Source organism: Podarcis tiliguerta (assembly GCF_965153285.1).
Source record: "Podarcis tiliguerta genome assembly, chromosome: 1".
NCBI classification, from domain to species: Eukaryota; Metazoa; Chordata; class Lepidosauria; order Squamata; family Lacertidae; genus Podarcis; species Podarcis tiliguerta.
This window is the reverse complement of record NC_139534.1, coordinates 77,759,479-77,766,827: the sequence shown is the minus strand read 5'-3', so window position 1 is coordinate 77,766,827 and position 7,349 is coordinate 77,759,479.

Genomic DNA, 7,349 nt, shown 5'->3' with positions numbered 1-7,349 from the left:
AATGGGGTTTCCAATTTAATGTATTTTGGAGCGGGGCAAGCCCTTCGCCCGGAAGATGTGGCAGATCTTTTGGTAGCCTGCCGTAGAAATGCCATAAGCATGGCATAAGCAAAATGGTGGCCATTATTTCCTCCAACGTGCTTAGCCGGAACCGAAAGAAGGGACGGGAAGTGCACTTTTGTATCCGGGGATCCCCCTTTCAGAGTGAATTTAGATTTCATTGCTGTAGTCGAGGGAATGATACTTTGAACTGTTAATTTAAATGCATCTAATCCCTTGCGCCTTCATCATAAAACACGTGGTAAGTAAGCGTGGGATTCCAACCCATTTGAAATATTTCACGCCACCCAAAACTTAATATAACGTATCATCATCATCTAGGGAAAACTAAAAACCCTTCCAGACTGGAGAGGGAAAAGTAGGACCTTATCAACCACTTTTGGGGAGATATTGTCTCATTGAACTCAGTTGGAGGTTCCTTCTGAGGATCATAGGATTGCAGTACGCAGCCACAATTCTTGAGCAGTACTGCTGAATATGACGCCTTTAAAAACTGGCTACCTGGCTTTCACCTCAACATCCAAATGTGGTATACGTTTAGGTATGGGGACGTGCTGCTGTTTGCTTTGCATAAGGCATTATCACCACATCTTGGGTAATCTTACTTAGAATTAAGTCCCAATGACTTCAATGGGGCTCATCCAAAGTAAGAAAGATAGAGCCGTCGGGCACGGTTCTATAAGACTCGATATAATGGAGAAACCCTAGGGAGGAGGTCTCACAGCCCAGTCCTGTTTACTCGGAAGTAAGGTCTGTACCAGTCATTGGAGCTTCCTCCCGCGTAAATGCGCAGAATTTGCAACCCCAGCTTTCTGCGCATGCCCAAAGTTCGAGTACATCGCTGTTTGACATACGTGAGTGTATATACGGATATGAATGTGTATATATATATATATATATATATTTCCTGTGCAGCTTCTCTGTCTCCAGGGTGCCTTCTAATTGAAGCGCAGCCTGGCATTGTGAAACGTTAAGTAAACTCCCCGCAAATTCCAGGCACGCCTTGATATGCAAACTTAAAGGATGTGTTTTTGCATAACCTTCCCAAGACTTTTGGAATCCCCCCCCCGTCTCTTCGCTTTCCCTATTTCTAAAGCACACTAACATTAGATGGTCAAGAGTGTCTCCGTCCTCGTTTTAAAAACTCTTCGTCCGCTTATCTGCGACTCACATTTTTATTTCTTAATTTGCGTTTAGTAAATATAACTCGGGTCAGTGGCCAGCTGCGCGCACTCCCTTTATACCGAACAATATTTGCTTTGTAAAGTCGGTTCCCCTTTCCAGTCCTTTAAAGAAGAGGGGGGAAAGTGGCGGAGGGGGGGGAATCCACGACGAGAGCAATGTTGTTGTTTTTTTCATTCATAAAAATCTGCGTCGGTGTGGCAGGAGCCCTTGATTTATGAGACGGAGCAGTATCAGCTACAGCTTTTCCGGAGCCCCCCTTGTACCACCACCCTCCAGCTGAGACGGCTGCACAGAAAGACCGGCTTCTGCTGCGTGTGGCAATATTGCAGGAGCGAGATCGCCCACTTAAAACAAAATTGGCTCTAATTCCTGGAGGGAACTCCCCCCCCCCCTTTCCCCAACTGGGCTCCAATACAAGAGGAAACTGGAATTAGCATTAGCCAATGGGGGAATAGATCTGTTACCAGGCGGATCAGGCAGATCTGAACTAGGAACTTGTTTGATTCCTCTCTGACAAGACAAAAGGGGTTGAGGCAAAAGTGCGAGAGCCGAAGAAAAACGTGAACGCTGGAGTTGCAACGGGGGGGGAACAGGAAACTTTTGATGGAAGCTTTTTTCTCACGTTCACAGTTGCACTTTCCCGCTTGGTCAACGATCAAAAGGAAAAACGGAGAGAGCCGACATGCTCTTTATTTAATGGCGAATAATAATTGGGAAAGCGTTGGCAGCCTTGCAGACGTTGAAGCCAGCAAAGGGACTTTCGTAGTGCACGTGTCTGGTTTAAGAGATCCCGTAAAAGGGAAAGTGTAGGGCAACCGCAGTTTGGGGTGCGCGCGCGTGGGGATGGTAGGTGGTTATGTATGAGATAGGAAACACAGATTCCCATTTGGACATTCGCCCTTTGCCCATTCCCTGCATGGATTTGGGATTACTCAAATCAGCGATTACCTTGCTGTCTTCCAGGGTAGGAGGGCCGATTGCCCTTTCAACTGGAAAAGGGACCATCCGATATACCAGCTTCGCATATGCGCTCCGGCATTTCTGCCCCTTCAAATGTGCGCACTTTCCCCTCGACCCCCAGCGCCGGGAACCAGCCTTCTTTTGTTTGTAAGAATGCCATAAATTAAACAAACCACTTCCCACATGTGTAGGTGGAATCTCACCTTGAGCGAGATACCTGATCGGCAACTTTAAAGGAGTTCGTTGCCCCCTCCGCTCCACCCCCTCCTCTCCGCGCTTTCTCCGCTCGGTCAATGTTTTCCATTGTTAAATCTTTCCAAGGCTCTCATTAAAAAATGCAGCTCCTTTTAGGTCTCACGTTCCGTTTTCACATGGTGTTGGCTAAAGCGCACCCCTCTTTCATTTTTCACTCACGATTTTGATGGGGGGGGGAATAATCAAGAGCTCGAATATAAACGGCACGTAAGTTTTAGGTCTGTTCTGACAGCTTTACCGAAGTTTTTAGAAAAAAACACACCTCGTAGTTGCAACTCGGGAGGTGGCGGCGAGATCTTTCTGTCTGTCAACCCCCCCCCCCAAATCCCTTTTTATTAAATATTGGTTGCAATCAGTGGGTCTCTTTTAGAATACAACTTAGGAAGAAGAGTGGGGGTATCACTCCTGAGGGACTCGGAAGGAGAGGTGGAGTGGGGGCGCTGAGAGCCCCACATGGTGCGACTGTTAGGGGGCTGCTGCAGGCGATCTCGCCTCCTTCCTCCAGCCTGCATTGGCTTCGGAGTTGGTTCCTGCTCCGCTCGTCTTCTCCTCCGAGGAGGCGCGTATGAGGAAGAGGCGCCCTTAAGGGCACATGTGCTGCGCGCTCCTAGGCACGTTTACTCGGAAGTAAGCTCCCCCCCCCCCCCGCCGCCGCCTCGTGTTCAGTGCGACTTGCTCCTAGGTAAGGGGGCAAAGGACTGCCGTCTGTGCAGATGACATTAATAACCAGTCGAGCGGCGGAAAATGTTGCAATTACGCACACTGGCTCTCTCTAACCACCCCCTCCCCCGTGTGGATTCTGGCAAGCGTCTTCTGAGTCCCTTAAAAAACCCACCCCCTTATATGTGAAAAGGTCTTTGGCATTCTAAACGAAACAAAACCGGCCACATATTTGGGAAGGGCCCGTGGTTAGGTCTGTGTCTGTCGGCGCACAGCGCCGCATGGGTTGTTGTACCTTGGCCGGGCTGCGCGGGGGCGCATACTCTTCCTGAGGTTTACCTACCACACCGCGGCGCGCACGTTTGCCAGAGGCTTGCTGCGTCTTGCTTGCCTCTGCAATTGTTTGCAAGCATCGTGTATCTTGGCCAGCCGCGCTTCTCGCAAGGCATTGCCTCCCAAACCGACCCCAGCGACGTGCTTAATGCGTGAAATCCTCAACCCACCCAGCCACCCCCTTCCCGCCGCCGTCTAATAGTGCTTTTCTCCCGCTCTCGCTGTGAGAAATTCTGCCTGATCTTGCTTGGATTGGATATAGCAGCAACATCAGGAAGTTGAAACGTGTGTGTGTGTGTGTGTGTGTAGAAGAGGAATCTTGCAGGCACTTTCTCATGATGTAATGAACATTTTTCCTCTTGTGTCTCTCTCCCCCCCCCACTCCGCCTCGCTTTCCAAAAAATAAAAAAGGAGAAAAGTATATGCAACCTTCTTCCAATCAGGGGGATGCAAGCAAGAAAGCAGAAGTTATCTGTTGCTGCGCTGGAGAGTTGCGGTTAAGACGAGTTTCCTCTCTCAGCTTTCTCGTCTGGCGAGCGAAGCTACATAATCTTGGGCTTTCTTTTGCGCATTCCTACTTAAAAAAGCAAAATAGCAAAGGGTCCCCCTTACGTAAGGGCCACTGCCTACATTGTACTTGAATAAAAGAGATGGATCAAAATGCAACCGGATAATGCATATGATGATTGCGGCGGAGTTGGGGGGGGGGAATCTGGGCTCTTTCGATAATTTCCGAAACTGTGAGAGAGGGGAGGGGGAGGGGAAGCTACCGGTTTCAAAGTGCTTTTGGAGATGTTTAATATACGATACGTCTGTAGTCTGCTCCCATTGTGTGAGTTTTAAGAGCGGGGGGGGGGGGGGCGCTGAACAGCATCTGTATTTTTATAAGAAAAGACGCTGCTCATTTAATGCTCCGGTTCTCCTTATTTTCCCACGCTAAACCGGGAGGGATCCTAAGCGCGTTAAAAGTTAACGCCGAGGCTCGTAGATTAGGCAAGGTTTGTGGGCTTTGTATCGAACCCGAAGCTGGGAGAAATATTGGGCGATATCGCTTTAATTGAGGCTTCTGTGCTCTGATCATTAAATGGAAGCGCTGCGAATTCCTATCATTCCTGCCTGTGCCTAAGTTAACAAGCCCACATGGTTTCTCTTATCACCACCGCGCACCGTAATGTCTCTAAGACGAGGACCCGTCGGAACTGTGAAAGGGATTCACGTCAGCTCGCTGTTTTCACCGCAGGAGCTGCTGTTTTCAGAGCCTTGGAAAACTTTCCAACAATAGTTTTTTGTTGTTTTTTTTAAGACTAAAGGGAAGGTCAGTTTTTGTTGTTGTTGCTAATGCTGTAATAGAGCCTGGTGCTTTGCTTACGAGCAGTAAGCTTTATTATTTTTAAAATACAAGTTTTAGGATTTGACTGGGAAGTAAACTGAACAACACAGTTGTAGGGGTGTAGAAGAAGAGAAGGTAATAATCTTCCCTGATACAGAAGGAGTCACTAAGAGTCTTCCTGCTGCTCTCATTGGCAAAGGAGCCCTATGCACATATTGTGCTGTACTCTCCCTGACCAGTTTGTTAAGCGCTATTATACTTAATTGTGCTTGTGAATCGGAAAGGGAGTACAGTAAATGCCAAGCAGTATACAGTCATACCTCGGGTTACAGATGCTTCAGGTTGCATTTTTTGGGGGGGTTACGGACCGCCGGAACCTGGAAGTACCAGAATGGGTTACTTCCGGGTTTCGGCGGTCATGCATGCGCAGAAGCGCTAAAACGCATTTTGCGCATGCGCAGAAGTGCAAATCGCAACCTGCGCATGCGCAGACGTACCGCTGCGGGTTGCGAATGTGCATCCCGCATGGATCACTTTCCCAACCCGAGCGTCCAATGTACAAATCTCGTAGGCATACAATTGCATATAATATAGTGGGTTGTGTTTTTGCCATACATGGATAGCAAGTCTGGTGCCCTTGAATCCAGATGTTGTTGGACTCCGATTCCCATCATTCCCTGATCCTTGGCCATTATGAGAGTTGGCATCCAGCAACATGCTGAGGGCCGCAGGGTCCCTCACCGCTGTTCTAAAGTAACCCCAAAACCAGGGTTGGAGCAGCTTCAGTTCTTGAAGGCTCCCATTATGATCATTCTAGGGCATACTTAGGATCTACTGCTGGGGAATACCTAGTCATAGAACTGGACTCAGATAAAATATATTTGGTAATACTATTTGTTACTGTTCCAAAATTATATTTTCGCTAACATAGATATATTGTAAGCTACTTTGCCGAGCCCTCTTTTTTGCATTGAAAAGAAGGCAAAAATATCTAAGTAACAAATAGGTTTCCTTCCCCTGCCAGAAGAAGATGGCAATCCAGGGACAATTTCAGGTGCTGCAATGGGAGTAGTCATAGTTCAGCAAGAGAGCACATGCTTTGCATGCCAAAGGTCTCGGGTGGAATCCTTGGCCTCTCCAGTTAGAAAAGCAGGAGGTAAAGTATGTGAAAGACCTCTGCCAAAGATGCTGGAGAGCTTCTGCCAGTCAGAGTAGCAATACTTGGCCAGGTGGCCAAATAGTCTGACATTCATGTGTTCCCCTTACCATGCTTTTACAGTGCCCCTGAGCAGACCCCTGTACTTTTTGCCCAGCTAAGTGAATTGCTGCCATTTTCTCCTTTACTCCCCTTGGGAGCATGCCTACCTCCTTCCCTGGCACAGGTGGGCAGGAATCATAATGTTGTATCTTCTATACCCAGGTACTGATTTCCTTAACATCCATGATGAATTGAATTCAACCAGCTCACCTACACCCACGGCCCCAAAGTGACACTTCACATGGACATGCAGCTCAACATGGTTCTCTTCCCTCGTATTCCAAGAAAATTACTGTCATTAACACACACATTTTTCTAGAGTTAGATCCTTGAGACAATCACAGTGCAATCCTAAGCATATTTCCTCAGAACTAAGTCCCGTTGAGTTCAGTAGGACTTACTTCCTACAAGGTTTGCATTTGATTGCAGCCTCAATGCATTCAGAATCCTATCCGGCACGGACCATGAAAACTCCATAGTTGTCCCCTGCTCCTTTTTCTGTCCTCTAAATGAGAGAATATTTAGAAAGTCCCTTTATTTTAATTTCATTAATTTTTCAAGAAAAATATGAGCATGCACATAAACAACAACAATACAATTGATTTCTCCCCGTCCTATCCCCACCCCCCAAACATAAGACTAATGCATCAAATTTCCCCATAAATGTGTGGTTGACGGTTGCCAATCATCAGGGTTTTCGTTTGAATATTGTATAAAAGAGTGCCATAATCCAACAGGATTGTCCATATTGGATATGTCATTGAGGGCGTCGTCCGTGACAGGACATTACATTCAGGGGTACCTTTACCTTTTTACTCTATTAGTTAGTGTCTCAGATAAAGCAGTTGTCCATATCTTCTGTTTCCATTGTGTGATGTGCAAGGGATCGGGTCCTTTCTGGTTCTTTGCTATAAGTAATTGTGCCGCTACCAGAAGAAAAAATGGTGAGTTCCTTGGTGAATATCTTTGAAGATTGTTCATAAACCTAGGCATGGATTGAATTGCACATCCTGGTTTGTGATTTTGCTTTGTTCTGTTTTGTAAATATCCCTTCCCAAAATGGTTGCACTCATTCACATGCCCACCACATATGAAAAGTCTTGTACCTTCCGCTGAAGAAAGTCCCTTTATTGATCCATGTCACACTCAGGTAGGAAACCTGAACTCACCAGTAAAACACGCCAGTAGAGAGGAATAACAAGAACTGACTAAGTAACTGGCATTTAGAGGGAAAGACCAAAACCATCTTGATGACGCATTGTAAATACTTCAGATAGCTGAGAAGAGTTGATCAGTCAAGCACCAGGT